The 19,610-nt window shown below is 36.7% G+C and overlaps 1 protein-coding gene across 2 annotated transcripts in view; it reads left to right on the forward strand.

Annotated features, from left to right (window-relative positions):
- The first annotated feature begins 1,237 nt into the window (after positions 1 to 1,237).
- LOC115232446 (serine hydroxymethyltransferase) overlaps positions 1,238 to 19,610 on the forward strand; it is a 76,724-nt gene continuing 58,351 nt past the window's right edge. Inside the window, exon 1 of one of the 2 annotated variants that reach the window (XM_029802325.2) lies at positions 1,238 to 1,360. The gene's annotated coding sequence lies outside the window, so the exon portion shown is untranslated. Of the gene's footprint in view, positions 1,365 to 19,610 lie in introns of both variants that reach the window. The other variant, XM_029802326.2, reaches the window with a different exon arrangement.

The following is a 19,610-nucleotide window of genomic DNA, read 5'->3' on the forward strand; positions in this document are numbered from 1 at the left end:
TTAGGCATAAGAATAATTGGTACTTTTTGGTTATCTCACACCCATTAAAAAGTTGGGTTATCTCCCCCCGTTTTATGAAAAATATCAGCACTTTTTGTTATCTCCCCTAACTAAAAAAAATTGTTTAACCCTCAATAAAACAAAGGAAAAAATTAATAAACACGAAAACAGAATAAAATAAAAAGGAAAACTGAAAAGTTTAAAACATCTCATTGAATCTAATAACATTTTTATAACAAATCATGGCATGCCTATTGAGGAGGCCAAATGTCAACAATGTGTTGAAGTATTGAATCAAAAGGATCTAAACCATAGGTTCTCAAAGTGGGCGCTACCGCCCTCCGGTCGAAGTTGAGACAGTCCAGGTGGGTGCTGGTGTCTAGGGGGTGGTAGGGAAAAAGGATGCGTTGGGAGGAAGGTAGTGGATTGGGGGACGCTATGAATTTATTATAATATTATTATAGTATTGTATACAAATTATATAATATTATATTAAATGTCAAATGATTCATAGTACGTAAAAATTAGTAAAATATTAAATATTTATTTAAACATAAAAATAGGGGTGGGAGCACTGTGGGTATTATGTGGCTATGAGGGGGGCAGTGGCCCAAAAAGTTTGGGAACCTCTGATCTAAACCACTCTAATCCAATCTCTTGTCCCCACATAAACTCAACTTTTTAGTGGGGGTGAGATAACTAAAAAGTACCAAATAATTAAAATAGCTTCAGATTTTGGCACAATGTCAGCAATTTAGAGGAGGGGCAAGTCGATTACATCGAAACTTCAGTACTTATAATTATAATAATAATGATGGTTATTTCAAATTTTGGCGCAAGGCCAGCAGTTTCGCGTTACGAAGTTAGTTGATTACATCGACCCCGAAAAGATGAAAGGCAAAGCCGACCTCGGCAGAATTTAAACTCAGAATAATATACCGAGGTTAAAATGCCTTTGCTAAAACTAGTGCCATCTTAATTGATCTTCGTTTTCTGCACGTTACATTATATACTTGAAGTATACTGTGAACTATGACGGGCTAGCTTAGAAAAGTTGGCTTTCACGGAATGAACTCAATGGATTTTCTTATTAAAACGACTACCCATTTTTTTTTTATCGTTTTACAATAAATATTTGTTTTTTAAATATCATATATAGCTTATCTTATAGGAATAAATAAATAAATAAATAAAAATAAACGAGTCATTTAGTTGATTAAGTTAACATCAGTGTACAAAGTTTCTTTGAAAAGACTTTGATGATGTCCATTCCGGATTTTATATATTACCCATAATTCGCGCTCAAACATTTAAACAAAACAAAATTGCGGGCATTTCACTTTTCGCTGTCGCCTTCAACGTACGTAAGTTTCCTCAAATACTTGTAACACTTTTTTCGTTAGAAACTTGATGTATGTTAAAATACTAATTGACTTTTTAAAGGGAGTATATAGTTTCTTTTTTAAATATAAATTAATTATTGCTTTTCAGATTTTATTAATTTCCCAGCAAAAATTAACACTTTGACGTCGCAGTACGTGTCATTTCCCTTAACTCTAGATGATTAAGACTTTTTGTATACGATATATTTACACAAATTTTACGATCAATGAATATAGGAAACCAATTATAATTATATAAATCGTTTATATATATATATATATATATATATATAGTACATAATCTTTGATACGTTCACTTAATCTCAATATATAACATCTACACGGTAATGAATTGGTATATTTACTTTCGCTGTAATAGTGTTAATAATCAACCAAATTTTTTGTTAATATTTTCTTTTACGTTTTCAATTACTAAGTCAACTTGGTACAATTTATTAAATTTCACAGTTGAGGCGTTGTAATATCGTCCACTATGAAATGTTTTGAATGAATTTTCACTCGGAGAAACCAATAACTAGAGTCTGTTCATAGGTGGGTTAGGCAGAAGAAAGTTTGTAGTTTCGGCGATTTAAAAGGTTACCTCGTGTTCGCCTTCTGTGTTTGGCCCCAGGTTAATTCTGGTTAAGCAGACCTCTAATGATCAGTTTGTTTCCGAGCGTGACCATCCCATCTTTTCAATCCAATGTATCTTTTACTTGTTCTGTGTACCATATGTGACTCGCAGGACATATTTTCTTGGCATCCTTGCACCGATCATATGATACATGTTTTTTTGTCAACCATCATGGTAACTTGAGACTTGTGAAAGGAAACTTTTGTGTTATTATAACGTATGAAAGAAGGATTAAATTATAAGTGAAAACAAGAATGAAATTTGGCCCGATCAACTTCAGAAAGAATTCCGATTTGACTGCTATTTCTAGCATCGAACATCATGTCAAAAGTCTAGAACGGAATTTTGGAATAACTATCCTTTGAAGTCCCATACCTCATGAGAAAGGAAAGGTTCCTCACCCCTAAATATTCTTGTATAGATACCACGGAAATTACGAATCAGAAAATAATTTTTTACCGAAAATTTCATTTTACATTGTATCCCTCCCTCTTTTGTACCTTTTCTTTTCCCCTGAGGGCTTCGGCGAAGGCAAAGAACACGCACACCACTCGTTTTCGCCAGTTAGGTTTAGGGTTACGCCAAAAACTAGTGGTGTACGCTTTCTTTACCTCCAAGTGGCACGATTCAAACAACTATCCATCGAACCAACGCGGGACCGTCGTCTCAACGTACTAGATGTAGCAGCCAAATCTCCTTCGACTCGCACTCTCCTGTTAAAAAAAAAAAAAAGAAAACAAAAAACGGAAGGACGCAATAATTAATAATCGGACAAAATTTCGCAGCCACAATTCCTCTCATGGTTAAAACTTACACATCCAAAGAAGTTTTGGTATTTAGTGCCCTAGGTAATTTCCAACTTTATTTTATAGGAAAGCCTATAAATATAAAAGCACTGTTTCGTTTCTAAAGCGTTTTGACCATTTTGTCTTGTCGCTTAGAGCCGACTTGGAAATACGTTCGCTTAGAGCCGACTTGGAAATACGTAACAGGATTTTATGAGAGCAATCTTTCATTTTCGACAATAATAAAATGAAAGTGAACTATTTCGTTGAAAACATATTGAAACCACTGTCATGGGAGGGTCACACTCACTGTAGAATCACTAGAGCTTCAGAAAAATTGCCATATGGTATTGCGCTATTTCTTTTGGTTCCGAGTTCAAATCCCGCTGAAGTTAACATTGCCTTTCATTCCTCCGGGATCATTACAATAAAGTACTAGCCAAGCACTGTGGTCAGTTGTATTGACTAACTCCCTATTTTCAAAATTGTTGGTTTTGTCCTTAATTTGAATACAGTTATTAGTCAACGAGTTAACCTATTAATTAATCAATTGCTTGGATCGAGCTGATTTGGAGACAATGCAGACTTTGGACATTGATGAAGTCGTTTGTGGAGAGTAATGAAAAGATTCTGACAGAGCAACTGATTGATTGAATGACAGAACAATTAATCAATCGATTAGCTAACTAATGGTGAAGAAATGGAATAGAACCTGTCTGTGTATTTCTTACTGGCAAAATGACCCCTTCAAGACCTCTGAAAGAGGTTCCAACATCTCTGTCGATGCCACTCCATCAAATACATAAGCCTTACAAAGAGAGCCAGTGAAGAACAACTTTTGTGTATTGTTTTTATTAGGCTTGACTATATAGTAGCTCTTTCTAAATGTCTGGCGATTCACTAAAGGCATTGGCTCATCACAGCACACTGCTGAAATATTAATTAATCCTAACGATGCAAGAAACTTAATGGTATCTATCACAATATCCCTTAGGAAGTAATTCCTTTTAATTAGATCATCAATGTTAATTATAATTATGTCCTCTCCTATGATTCTCAGAGGCATTTCTCACCTGAAAAGTTCCGCTTTCGAGACTTACAGTTTAAGAGAGAGACAAGAAAAATTAGCTTCATTTTATTTCTGAGTTTCAGCCACTGGCAAATGACAATTTTGTTCTTTCATTTTCTGGATAATTAAAATGAATGATAACCTTGATGAAGGTTCTTCTACTTTGTTAGTGAACCTGCAAGATATAAATAGCTAAATTTCTTTCTTTGTACTCTATCAACTCAGATAAGGTTATGCTGGAGATGTGACCTGGTGTTGCCTGCACATTTCAAAAAGACGGGATGTTTACACTACCCTAAAATACTTTTGATCAGAGCTGACCGGAGATTAAATGACAACCAAATTACAAGTCAGTTTCCGATGCTCACAAGTTCTTTTAAAAATTTTTTAACTGCAGGTTATCCCTTGTTAAGTAATTTTCTTAAAATTGCATATTTTTTAAATAAAACTTTCCAGAGATGCAGTTTAGTGCAGGGGTCAGCGAACTTCTTATATTGTTGACCCCTGTCATGGAATCGGACATGTTAGTACCCTTGTCTTGATATCGTTTGATGGCTGTAAATGAGTGTCACTGTCATACAAACAGTGTCATTTCCAGTATTCAATGAAAATATATCTGGCAGTGGGGAAATATTACCTTGTTCCTATTGTATTAAAGCCATGGAAAAATATGCTTTAATAAACTTTGTCTGACACATGCAAGCACTAGCTGACATACCCAGTAATTCCTGGAAAGCGTAGCTTATCCCTTGGTTCTGTTCTCATAATTGTTTCACTAATCCAACAACAACAATACAAAGTATGTAGCCCTTAAAACAGTTTTTGTGCATTTGCAGAGAATACCGAACTGTCTTACACAGGATCTTGTTTTCAGGAAATCCCAATAAGTTATGAATACCTAAATTGTAAAGTCAGTTATGTAATAACATGAAATTAGTTACCTGATAGTAAGAATTCAAATAAAGTAGCCTCAAAAAGGGCTTTAATGCATTCCCAGAGTATATAGAACTTAGGAGAAAATACTAATAAGGTATGTATGCTAAAATCATGCAGCATGTTACATAATAACAGGCTAATCAGATATGAGATAATAACAATTCAAAGTAAATAACGCTGAAAAGGGCTTTGTGCATTTTTAGAGGATATTGCCCTCAGTGGTGCTAGTGTTGGTTTATTCATGAATAAGTCACAAGCCAATATAAGTGGATCTATTGTTTAGGAAAATACTATTTACTTGTGTAAGGGTTGTACTGGATAAATTGCGAAAATAACTCTTGCTCTTGTCCACTCAGCTGGTGAAAATGAGTTGTAGCTGTAATTGAAAGGGGCCTGCCATGTCATATTCTGTGTGAGGCTGAATCTCTCTGAGAACTAGGTTAATGGTATGCATGTCTGTGGAGTACTCAGCCACTTGCGAGTTAATTTTTTCCTCATGTTGTAATAAAAACTGAAAGTGACATCCAATATTTGCTGTAGTTATTTCTCTTTGATTTAACAATGTCTATGTATCAACTTTTCTTTCGATCTACGTATCTACTGTCTCTTTCACTTCCATTGTGTCCCTTGTTTCTCTTGTTTTTAATTTAACAGTATATGCATGTATGTATGTATCTACTTTTCTTGCAATGTGATAAACATTTAAAAACAAAACAAATGCCCTCTCTCTTTCTTTCCTGCTTCCTCTCTGTCCTCCTCATTCGCTTTGCCACTCACTTCTTCCTTTGAAGTAAGTGTGACACCACAGATATGTACAAAAAAAAACAACAAAAAATTAAGTGTATTAATATTATTGATTGAAGTAACTTTGTCATTATTAAGTTAGCATAGACCAACATAGAATTTTGGAACATAAATTAACGTCAAATTTTGATTGAAGGTTTTTATTTGATCACCATAAAACAGGAATTTGTGTCATTAGACCCAGGGTCAGTATTCATGTGGATTGGGACCAAAAATGTTATTCACTAGAGCTGAGCTACTGTTGTTTTTATTTCCTGTGTTTTATTGAAACAGTAGTGAGGTCGCCATGTAACACATTCAACACAAAACAAAGAAAATGTCTCCCCACAGTGACTGTTGTGGTAAAGAAGGTGGTTGTTTTATGTCAGGTGGTGAAAGGGACAGGCACAGGTGTCTTGTACAGTATTATGTAAGTGAGGATTTACAGTTGCATATTTCCACATTTCTTTGAGTGTCCTCAAATGATTTTATTGATGAGTAAATGATTGGTTTAATTTAGGTTTACAATTTTAAGAATATAATTCAATCAATGTTAATGATATTCATCTAAATAACTTTATAAATCATCTGTCGCTGGTCCCTTGATCCTTTCTGTTGATACTTTTATAATTTTTTTGTTTCTTGTACTAAAAAAAAATCAAATAATGATTAAATTGATTGTCGTTTATGATAGCATAAAAATATTTGAACTGTATGCTATAAAAATCTTTTTTAAAAAAGTAATTTTTTTTTTGATCAATAAAATAAATTGTAATTAAATATAATTGATTGCTTTAGGTTTCTGAACAGTATACTTAAAAAAAAAAAGAAAGATATTTATCATCTGTTAATAAAATACAATTAATTAAAATAAATGATGTAAATTTATTAGAAAGTTGTAAGATCTTGTGCCCATGAAAGTTAACCATTCCTTTTTTGCCCTTCAATTGCAACTATTAAGATTTTTTGTGACTGTACAATATGAAAGTTGATAGACAATGAATACTTTTTAAGAAGCTAACTGGAGATTGAATGATCTAATTGTATTTCTGAAGTGATGGTTTATAAATCCATTGTTAATTTAACCTTTTGTTACCAGAGTTTGTCTCAGGCAGTTTGGTATCAAAAGGGTTTAAAAATAAACATTTGCTGAGATGAATTGATGTAATATGACCAAGTGTGTCTACAATGGATCTGGTTGGTTATGTTTGTTCAGTTAAAACTGTTCACTTTATCTTTGGTCAAGAATTTATTATAATGTGAGTGGATTTGGAAGACAAAAAGTGAAGGCCATTGTATGTGTGTGTTTGTTTCCCTGCCCTCCATACACACTTGCAACCCCCTACTCACTCACATGCCCCATGTACTTTGATGGGTTGAGACTGGTGAGGGTGAAGCTGGTAAGAGATAAGAATAGTGGTGATGAGCTGTCAGGGTAGACCCTCTAAGAAATTTTTTCATTATTAAATTGGTGTTTAGAACATAAATGAACATGGAATTTGATCATCACTGTCTGGAAAATTTTTAACCTACACATGCCATCCATCTCTGTCTTACAGTAATTAAGGGAGGTCTTCAAGGAGGCATCCTGTGTCTCTGGTGAATGATCTACATATGTTGTGCTCGAATGACCTGTTCGAGTATGGCTATGCTTTGGCAGCCATAGCAGTAGGTCACTTGCCAGCTCTTGTTTAGCTAGCTAGTAGTGTCTCACAAAGTGCAAGTGCCTTTCCCTTACAGTAGTGGAAACAGGCAGGTCTCCATACAGCTGCTTCTTGGTAGGATGAGTTCTCCAAGATTTAAAACTGCTCCTAACATTTGGGTTAAGTTTCATCTAGCTTGGATTCCAGTTTTTTGGTAAGCATCCAGGCAGTTGCTTCATAGAAAAGGACTGACTTGACTGTTGTATGGAAAAGTTCCTATTAAGGATGTTTGACAGGGTTGATTTCCAAACAACATCCAGTTTGCATAGGGCTGACCATGCTTTGGTAGTCTGAGTTTTTACATCCTTTTCTGTTGAGGCTATCTCAGGACTGGAATATGTAAAATCATCCACTTGATTGGTGGGCATCCCCACTGATGCTGGTGATGGATCCTTGTTGATAGTGAGCAAGGAATTTGGTTTTACTAGGGTTAACAAGTAGTCCAACATTATGTGCAGCTAATTCTAGACTATGAAGTAATTGAGTGGAGAGTTCAATATTGTGTCAAGAGATCAAGGCAAAATCATCAGCATAAGCTACATAGGTTATTTTTGAAGCTGGCTATCTGATCAATTTTCTTTTCTTGTATGTGAAACTGAGGTTGCCTAGATTGTCAAATAATGTTCTGAGGGGATAATCTAGAATGATTGCAAAGAGAAAAGGTGCCAATGTGTTTCCTGGGAGTACCCTGGCTCTGATATCAAAGAAACTTGTGTCTCCATCTGGGGACTTCACCATTGATTTGGTGTTCTTACAGTGCATCATAATTGCTGCTGTTGTTTCCTCAGGGATACCATACGCCAGCAGTATTTTTTTCATTTGACCATGGTGGATAGTCAAAATCCTTTGAGAAATCAACAAACAGTAATACTGCTTCAAGGTTTCTGGCTTTTCTCCTAGTAGATGAACTGTAAATATTTGTCCAACAGCTGATCCATTTTTTCTGAAGCCATTTTGATTTCTTCTCAAAACTCAATTTCTTGTATCCTGTTGAGTAGGAATGAATTATAAATTTTTTTTGCAGTGATGGCTGTAAGAGTGATGCCTCTGTAATTCTTTATGAGACCCAAATCACCTTCCTTTGGAAATGGCAGTATGTTGCCTTCATTGTAGACTGTATTGCAGGAGCCTGGGAGAATTTTGATTGGTTTTAATTTAGATAGCTTAAAAACAAGAAGTTTGTATCTTAGAATCAGGGACTGTCTCAGGTGGGCTTGTATCAAAAGGGTTAAGTGGTGACTGAGTAAACCTACATTCAAATGTATATCAGTTGTGATCATCCTGTCTGAATGTCTAGGATTATATTGGCCATTGTTTTCTTGGTGTGATTTTGAGGGATTTGGGCTGCTATTTCTAGTATGTCAGGTGATTTTATAGAAGTTTTCTTATTGAGTCTTTAATAGTTTACTGTCTACTGAACTCAGTAGAGTGAATCTTTGTAAATATCCATCTTCATTCAGATTTTGTCCCAATTAACTGATGTTCTAATTAACCAATGGTCTAATTTAGAAAGAATGTATTCTGCTTGGATTTATTAGTCCTTAAAGTACTCTTTATGTAAACTAGCACAAGTAACTAAGATTCTGAAAACTTTATGCTTTTGTTTTATTTCTGTTGAAATAACACTGCTTTGGTTTCGATTAATTTTGAAAATAATGATTTAGTATAACTTTGTCATTATTAAGCTGGTGTTTGGAACATAAAATAAGATGAAATTTTGATAAAAATTTTAAATTCAAATCACTTTAACCCTTTTGATACCATATTTTGAATGAAGTATGCTGTCTTTGGTTGACTTCTGTGGTTGCTACTGAAGAGGAGAGAATTGCTTTTAGCTTTAAGCTTGTTGAGGAATTTATAATTACATTAAACAGTGAAGAGCATACATATCTTTTCATATAATTTTTTTTATTTATTTCCATGAGATAAAGTTCTTGAATTGTTGGTAGTTGTGCATAGTGCTAATTCATCCTCCTTATGGACTCTTCACCATGACATAACTTGAGACTTGAAATTATCTTTATCTCTTAACTTTTATATGTTTCAGTCACTAGATTGCAACCTAACTGGGACACCACCTTGAAGAATTTTAGTTAAATGAATCAGCCCCCGTACATATTTTTTTGTGCCTGGTACTTGTTCTATTGGTGTCTGTTGCCAAACTGCAAAGTTATGGGGCCGTAAATAAACCAACACCCATTGTGAAGCAGTATTGGGGGACAAATGCAGACACAAAGCACAATTACTGAAAACGATATGATAAAGATTACATTAGAATATATTATTTAAAAATTAAAATATCATTAGTATGGTATTGAAAAACCTATTTTAAATTCTTTGAAAGAATTTCTTGTGTTTCTTTAGATTTGGTGTGATTTTCCCCATGCTATTATTAGTGGATGATCCTACCATTTTTCAGTATAGTTCATCTGACTCTGTGTTCTGGGTTCAAATCCTGCTGAAGGCAACTTTTCATGGATGATAGAACAAGTACCACTTAAAGGTGGAGGAATGATACAAGTGTAAGAGCATCAGACTGGATGTTTTCTGATAATTGTTTCTAGCTCTTTGTCTTCAATCCTACTCTGGTTGGTAGAATTAATCTGTTGAATAATCTGACATCACCACCTGTTGCAAGCATTTGGCTCAGGTTTTTTCAAGAATCTTTGGAAAAGGTTAAAGAGCAACTCTGGAAATGACTCTGAAATCCAATCCTTGACTTGCATCATTGCGCGTGCATGCACACACACATACATACACGCTTGCACAAATTCATGCACACACATGTGTATGTCTGTAGGCATGGCTGTATTCATAAGAAGCTTGTTTTCCAGCTGCTTGGTTTTGGATTCTGTCCCTCTGCATGGCATCTTGGGCAGGTATCTTCTATTATAGCTCTGAGCTGACCTAAGCCTTGTGAGTGGATTTAGTAGATGGAAACTGAAAGAAGCTCATTGTGTGTTAGTGTTCCCTTGCTGTAACATTGTGTGATAGTTTTAAATGCATCATTTGTTTCTAATCTTCTGTGAAAACCTAAGTGGTCATGTAAAATCATTACCTTAATTGGGAACAGATGAGGGTTGGTGACAGGAAAGGATTCTCGTTGTAAAAAAAAAAAAAAGAAGAAATCTGCCACAAGAGATTCCACAAAAGATTCTGCCTGATGCATAGCAAGCATGGAAAAGGATGCTTGAAAACAATAATGATGTGTGTGTGTGTATAGCTGTGTTGCTAAGAAGTTCACTTTTTAATCCTGTTCTTGGGTTCAGTTGCACAGAATGGTTTCTTGGGCAAGTGTTTTCTGCTATAAATGAAGGTTGGCCAGTGCATCAATCTTGTTTCCACTTCTCTCATAAGACTCTCATTAAAAATAAACTTTAAGTTTCATGAAGTCTCCTACTCCATTTCAGTTTGTCTTGTTAGTTGGGTTATTTCTTGTTACAATGAATATTACAAACAGCTGTTTACTAATAAACTTTGAATAATTAATCTGTTGACGAAAATTCTGTTCTCTCTAATGGATATTTTTTTTAATAAAAATCGATTTTTCACACCAAATTCTAAAGAATTCCCAGCTATTTTTTGTTTATTTAATTAAGTATACTTTTTTGTTAGCATTTATTTTTAATGAGCTATGAACTAGAATAAAAAAAAATCTAACTCATTATTATTATCTGTTGAATATAATTGACATATACCCAGGTAAACTGAGTCATCCATATTGATAAGATTTCTGCCCAGTAATGTTGATAGAATGTCTTGTAATTTGTATAAATGTCATTGTGGAACCAATTCTGATAATGAAGATGGATTGACTAGTGTCAACCAAGATATGTATAGCCACACTCTCACATTATTGAATTAAAGAAATATAGATTATAAAAACACCTGGTATCTGATTTAGCATTCATTTATTCATTTTATCTATTTATCTAGTTCTTCCTGCACATTCTCTTATCAACAGAAAACATTAACCCTTTTGTTACCAACCCGGCTAAAACTGGCTCTGGCTCTTTAGTATAAATGTCTTGCTTTCATAAGTTTTGAATTCAAATCTTCCACCAAATCTTAATTAAAATTTATATTCCTAACACTAGCTTAATGATAACAAAGTTAATTTACTAAATTCTTTGTTATAGTTAAAATAATTGAAAGAAACACAGAGCATCACAAAATAAATACAGTAATTGAAAGGGTTAACTTGTTTGTGAAAGAGAAGTTGCTATTCTTGTTTAGACAAGAAATGGGCTTGGCTGAAAATAGATATGTACTGGTTGCAGTTATGAATTGAGGTTCCTTTGACATAAAATTTGAAGTAAGGCAAATTGTGGTCATCCATACATGCAGACTTGTCCTTCACAGGTGCCAGTGCCACATGAAATGCACTCGTGTCAGTGGTGCACATGTGCTGGTGGCACGTATGAAGCACCCATACACTCTGTAAAGTGGTTGACATTAGGAAGGGCATCCAGCTGAAGAAACCATGCCACAACAGACAACTGGGGTCTGAACAGCTCCTTCAAACCATCTAACCCATGCCAGCATGGAAAACAGATGTTGATGATGATAAATGGTACAAATATAAAAGTTAGAATTGGGAGAAAATGTTTGTCACAGTTTTAGAGGTTAACTACACTAGATTGTTGAAATGAGTTAGGAAGGTTACCTGTTGTTTATCGCATATGAAAGTTTGGTGTAACAAGTGGCAGAATTGTTGGAGTATTGGGAAAAATGCCTTGCAGTATTTCTTCTGACTGTTGACTGTTTATGTTCTGAGTTCACTTCCCTCTGTGGCTTTAATGAAACCATATGGGGCCAGCTGTTTAGACATAGATGATATGGCATAACTGACTGGACATTGAGCATGTCTTGCTGACAGTATTTAATGTGGTGCTGGAGGCAAACATATGCATGCATGCAGAAATGAGGGAGAGAGAGAGAGAGAATGAGAGAAACATTAAAACATCCTATGTGAAATAAATCTATATTGGATCAGTGATCCCAAATGGCACCAAAATGTCTTCTCATACTCCTTGGTGGTAAATTTTGCTTTTCATCCTTTTGTAAGGGTCAATAAAATAAAGTGCCAGTCAAGTACTGGGGTTTATATATTCAACTACACCCTTCCCCCAATTTCAAGCCTTGCTTTTAGAGGTGGTGGTGAGATAAGCTTGTTTTTTAGTACACATTTCTGTGACTTGACTATCTGCGGGTCAGCCCTGATTGAACTGGCTTCTAGTGTTCTGTTCGGTCTTTTTTTTCCAAATGTATTTAGAACTAAAATTATCCAACACATCCTTTTTGAAATGCGATAGGATATGGTTCGAAGGACATTTCTTTGTTTCTAGTATAGATGTTCTTTTCTTAGTTCATTCATTGTGATCTGATTTTAGCTAATTGTGTAGTCTTTACATTTTCTCTTCTTTGTGGCAAAGACATACCCATTAACTTAGCTGATGACTAATTTATAATCTTTCTATGGATAATTAGTAAACTAAGTAAAATTACCATAATAATTTGGAAAAATATGATACATGTTCATCATCATTGTTTAACCATATAGCATTCAGATTGCTCTGCTAAATGCAGTGCTTTTTTATTCACAGTGTTTAGAATTAATCATGTATTGTCTCATAGCTTTGAGATTTTGATGATGTTATTGTCTGTGTTTGGAATGACATTGTAGCATATGTGTGAGAGGCCAAATCTGGCCGATTTGAATGTAAAACAGGAAGAATATTTGAGCCAGATATGGCCTGATTAAATGCTAAAGGGTCAACATCTGCTTGGCATGCTAGCATGGGTTGGACAGTTTGGCAAGACCCTGCGAGCTGCAGGGCAATGTTGAGCACCAGTGTTAGCATAGGCATGGTTTCTGTGGCTGGATTCCCTTCTTAATGCTAACCACTTTACAGTGTGTACTGGGCACCTTTTTTGTGCCACTGGCAGAAGTGAGGTTACTGAGTGACTTGCAAAACTGAAAAAAGAATAGGAAAAAGTGAAAAAGCCCCCTCAACTAAGTGTATGTGTGGTTATTTGAGAGGCAGGGAAGGTGGTTTCATGCTAGTTATTGAGAGGCTAAAGAACGATACAGGGATAGACCCAGATGTCATGATTTAGAAGAGATATATAGCTACTTTGCATTATGTAATGATGGGAGTAGCTGGAAAGAAAATAAAGATGGTAGTGATGAGATGCCAGGGTATCTCAATATACAAAAAGCCGAGTATGAGAGGACAGTGGATCAGGGATGGGTAGAGAGGGGTAGTTTCATAGGATTGTAAGGGGGAAAGTAATGGACCCCCCCTTCTTTAACTCTTTAGCATTTAAACTAGCCAATTCCGGCCCAAATATTCTTCTTATTTATCTTCAAACTGGCTATATGTGGCCTCTCACACCTAACTCACTATGTCAAACAAACATATCATCAAAATCTTAAAGCTGCAAGATAATGATTAATACAAAACAATGTGAATAAAAATGCTTTACATTAGACAATAATCTGAATGCTAAAGGGATTAGAATGCTGCTTGGTTTACCTGTACTCACTGATTTGAAGTCTATTTACAGGAGAATTTATTTATCATCATCTTTGTTTTAACAATCTACTTCAACACACTTACATAGATTAGATGAGTGTTTTGAGGCAGGGTTTTTCTACAGTTTGATGTATTTCCTGTTGCCAACTCCTACTTGTTCCATGTTTCCAACTGAGGTAATAATCTCCTGGTCTGTTAAACCACAAACAACCCAGACATAGTTATGTGGAGAATTTGGAACCAATGACACTGTAAGAACAAGCTTTTAGCTTACAAAGATACATTTTACGTTTTCCTTGTTTCACTCCTCTGATTGAGGCCATACTTGGACACTACCTTGAAGAATTTTAGTTGAATGAATCAACCCCAGTACTTTTTCAATTTTTAAGCCTGGTACTTAGTCTGTCTGTCTCTTGCTGAACCACTAAGTTACATGGATTTAAACACACCAACATCGATTGTCAAGGGGTGATGGGGGGACAGATACAAATACACACACACACATAGATAAATATATATATATATATAGCACCGCAAGTCGATGACAACACTGCATGACTGGCACCCGTGCTGGTGGAACGTTAAAAGCACCATCCGGGTGTGATCATTGCCAGGGCCGCTGACTGGGCCCTGTGCTGGTGGCACATCAAAAGCACCATTCAAGCATGATCGTTACCAGCGTCACCTTACTAGCACTTGTACCGGTGGCATGTGAAAAACATTTGAGCAAGGTTGTTGCCAGTGGCGCTGGACTGGCTCCTGTGCAGGTAGCACATAAAAAACACCATTTGAGCGTGGCCATTGCCAGTACCACCTAACTGGCTCTCATGCTGGTGGCACGTAAAAGCACCCATTACACTCTCAGAGTGGTTGGCGTTAGGAAGTGCATCCAGCTGTAGAAACTCTGCCAGATCAGATTGGAGCCTGGTGCAGCCATCTGGCTCGTCAATCCTCAGTCAAACCATCCAACCATGCCAGCATGGAAAGCGAACGTTAAATGATGATGTATTTGACAGGCTTCCTTCAGTTTCTGTCTATCATATCCACTCACAAGTCTTTGGTCAGCCTGAGGCTAAAGTAGAAGATACTTGCCTAAGATGTTGTGCAGTGGGACTGAATCTGGAAGGTTGGGAAACAAACTTCTTACCACACAGCCACACTTGTGCCTAGTGTAACATTTGAAAACATATCAAGAAACTGGGACATGCTTTCACGTAGGGAAGACATTGCTTACAAGGGGAGCTTCTTTCAGTTTCCGTTTATGAAGCTTTTGTTTATGGGCTGCAGTAGCAGACACTTTATCCAAAGTGCCTTGTCATAGAACTAAACCTCAAACCATGCACTTGGGAAATGAACTTTTTAACCACTCAGCCATGCCTGTGCTTAAAATTCAATGCAAACCAATGAAAAAGAATTGATAAACATTTTTGCTACATTATAAAAACATTTGCTAATCCCTTTTTTTTTTTTTTCATTATCAAACTTTAACCAAAGTTCAGAATTAGTTTAGCAAATGAAATACTGTTTCTTAGGCAATGTTAATTTATGTAAGTTTTTATTTAAAACATTTTTAGTTTGGTTTCCAGTTTTGATTTTTGTTGTTTATATGTGAACTTGCTGTGACTGTTAGTATTTTGATATTTTCTTAACAGCAAAACTAAAAAAAAACATTATTCTTCATGATGATGATAGTGAACATAGCTTCTTCCTTCCTCAAAATTTCTCTAAGCATTCTAATACATTTGTTGAAATCTTTTCTTTTTCCAGTTTTCTGTGAAATATTGTATTTTGTCATGTCTTATGTTTGGTCTTTATGTGATTTTCCTGTTTTGGATTTCACTTCCTGAAATTTCTTCAACTTTTTTTTCTTTCATTCCTGTTTTCCTTCCTCTTAAAGTTTTTGCGTGTGTTTTTGGTGACATTACTAGGTTAAAACCGGAAATGATTTTTGTTAGATCACTATGAGGATTTTATATTTTAAACTGTTGATTTAAAAAAAAAAATTATTTTGTCTTCTTGGCTGTGTGGTTAATTTTGCTTCTCAAGCACATGATTTGTTTCAGTCTCACTGTGTGAGACCTGGGACCAATATCTTCTTCTATAGCCCTGGGTGAACCGAAGCCTTGTGAGTGGATTTGGTCAACAGAAACTGAAGGAAACCCATTTGTGTGTGTGTGAGTGTGTGTATTACGGAGATGTACTTGCATAGCAAGTGACCTGATCTGAGATCGTGTGCTGGGATGAAAACAGTTGCAGCGTGGAAGGTGTTTATAAGCCATTTAAGAAACACACAAAAACCATTAGATTCACTTCAACATTTAAATTTAATTTGCCAAAATATTTTTGTCACTTTGAGACCGTGACCTGTTCACTAACAAAATTCCGTGCTCGGAATGTTGCCAGTGAGCAGGTCGCGGTCTCAAAGCGACAAAAATATTTTGGAGAGAGAGAGAGAGATATATCAGGCTGAGTAAAAAGTAAGCAACATTTTGAAACATTTGAAATATATTTCAACAATGCAGAAATTTTATTCATCAAAGTAAGTACCATTACAATCAACACATTTTTACCAACGAGTTACAAGTTTGTTTATTCTGGTAACAAAAATCTGGAGTTCTGATGAACTCTTTGAATGCACTTTCAGCATCGGTTTGATTTTTGAACTCCTTGCTGGAAACCATCAAGGTGCTTGAAAAAGTGGTAGTTGGTTAGAGAAAGGTCTGGGGAATAAGCTGGGTGGGGAAGAACTTCATAGCCAAGTTTCTTCAACTTCTGGAGCATCATTAATGAAATGTGTGGTTGAGCATTGTCATTGGCCCTCTTCTGTTGACCAGTCTGAGATGCAGGAGTATCAGTTTTTCATTCATTTTGGCAATTTCATGGCAATGTTTCTGCAGTAATAGTTTTTCTCAGTTTTAAGAAGTTATAGTGGAAGAGTCCAGCAGTACACCAACAAACAATCAACATAACCTTCTTTTTGAAGAGCTCAGGTTTAAGGAAGGTTTTTGGTGCTTCATTTTGGTCTGTGCATTTTCTGATTTTCATTCAAATTGTGTGGTACCCATTTGTCAAGGGTTTTTGATTTTCTGATTGCATGCAAATGGTTGCAGGCAGTTTTCTGGCTAATCTGAAGTTCTTTTTGCTAGTTCTTGAGTGGTTTCATGTGAATCTTTCTCAATGACAGTCTTTAATTGACCATCATCGATGACAGATGGGCTTCCACTATGCTCGCGTTTAAACCATTTTCTAGCTGACCACTCACTGGCCATTTCCTCACCAAATGTTTCATTGATATCGCGAGCAGTTTCAGCTGCTTTACATCCCTTTTTGAAGTTGAATATCATGCTTTGATAGTTCCATTTCAGATGATTGTAACAACTGTGAAAAAAAATATCAATGTTAATTTATTGATGCATTTGGGCAAGTCTATGTCTGTATTATCAGATAATTTCAAAAAAATGTTTAAAAAAAATAAACTCAGCAAAGATCTGGTACAAATTCTCTATGGTTCAAAACATTGCTTACTTTTTACTCACCTGACATATATACATATATTACAATATAAACAAGATTCAGTTGAATACTCACAGCAATTTTTCGATAAATACCAACCTTGGTACAGAAGTACTGGCTGAATGATATTCGGGTGGTGTATGCAGTCAATTTGACCCAACTGAGTATATAATCTGCTCTTGAGCTATTCAGACTTGTACATTTTTTAGTGTCAAATCATTACAGCTGTTTCTAATAAATTTTTAATTGATAAATGAGTACATTATATCATTTAGAAAAAAAAAACGTTTCCTTCAGATATTATATATATATTATATATATATATATATATATATATATATATATATACATACAAAATAGATGAACATCAATGGAATCTGTATCTTTGTGGTACCAGTGCCGGTGGCACACAAGAGAACCATCCGAACGTGGCCGTAGCCAGTTCCGCATCGACCGGCCTCCGTGCTGTGGGCACCTAACAAACACCATCCGATCATGGCCGTTCGCCAGCCTCATCTGGCACCTGTGTCGGTGGCACATAAAAACACCTTCCGAAGACCCGGCAAGACTAGTCAGTCCACCTGTGCATACCTTCCTTCTTGTGACACTTGTGAAGACCTGTTGAGGCAAGTGAAAATCAAATTAAATCAAAATAGATAAACATCAATGGAATTTGTATCTTTGTGGTACCAGTGCCTGTGGCACACAAGAAATCCATCCGAACGTGGCCGTAGTCAGTACCGCATCGACTGGCCATCGTGCTGTGGGCACATAACAAACACCATCCGATCGTGGCCGTTCGCCAACCTCATCTAGCACCTGTGTCGATGGCACATAAAAACACCATCCGAAGACCCGGCAAGACTAGTCAGGCCATATCCCATGGCCCCTACCTGGGACGTAGTCAGTCCACCTGTGCATACCTTCCTCCTTGTGATACTTGTGAAGGCCTGTTGAGGCAAGTGAAAATGAAATCAAAACAAATCAAATCAAATCAAAACAAAACAAATCAAAATAGATGAACATTAATGGAATTGTATCTTTGTGGTACCAGTGCCGGTGGCACACAAGAAAACAATCCGAACGTGGCCGTAGCCAGTACCGCACCGACTGGCCTCCGTGCTGTGGGCACGTAACAAACACCATCCGATCGTGGCTGTTCGCCAGCCTCATCTGGCACCTGTGTCGGTGGCACATAAAAACACCATCCGAAGACCCGGCAAGACTAGTCAGGCCATAACCTGTGGCCCCTACCTGGGACGTAGTCAGTCCACCTGTGCATACCTTGCTTCTTGTGACACTTGTGAAGACCCGTTGAGGCAAGTGAAAATCAAAACAAATCAAAATAGATGAACATCAATGGAGTTTGTATCTTTGTGGTACCAGTGCCGGTGGCACGTGGCACACAGAAAACCATCCGAACGTGGCCGTAGCCAGTACCGCATCGACTGGCCTCCATGCTGTGGGCACGTAACAAACACCATCCGATCGTGGCCGTTTGCCAGCCTCATCTGGCACCTGTGTCGGTGGCACATAAAAACACCATCCGAGCGTGGCCGTCTGCCAGCCTCGTCTGGCACCTGTGTCGGTGGCACATAAAAAACACCATCCGAGCGTGGCCGTTTGCCAGCCTCGTCTGGCACCTGTGTCGGTGGCACATAAAATCACCCACTACACTCTCGGAGTGGTTGGCGTTAGGAAGGGCATCCAGCTGTAGAAACACTGCCAGATCTGACTGGACTGGTGCAGCTTTCGGGCTCCCCAGACCCCAGTTGAACCGTCCAACCCATGCTAGCATGGAAAGCGGACATTAAATGATGATGATATATATACATACACACATGAGGTCTGATCAATAAGTATCTAGACTGTTGTCTTAGTAACAAAGCTAAAGCACTCAGAGTGAAGCCACTTGGCAAAGATTAACCTTGAACTCTGCTGTGCATTTGTACTAAGTTTTAACGTTCTGGCTAACTTCTGTTTATTGCAGTGCTTGGAAGGAAGGTGTGTAGCATGTGATTGTCACAGTGACCATGACAAGAGAAAGTTGTCATGACGATACCTGCTCAGAGGCCTACGCAGAGTTGCAGAAAGTGTATGGAGAGGAGTGTATGAGCCGCACAGAAGTGGTTCAGGCCAGAAAAAAATGTTGATATTGACAAACATTCTGTGAGACTTGCAACCAGCAGAACTGAGAAAAACATCACAGATGTGCGTTCAGCTGTGAGTGGAAATCATCGAATCACTATCCGTGAGTTATCAGAGG

The sequence above is a fragment of the Octopus sinensis genome, linkage group LG2, assembly GCF_006345805.1.
Source record: "Octopus sinensis linkage group LG2, ASM634580v1, whole genome shotgun sequence".
NCBI classification, from domain to species: Eukaryota; Metazoa; Mollusca; class Cephalopoda; order Octopoda; family Octopodidae; genus Octopus; species Octopus sinensis.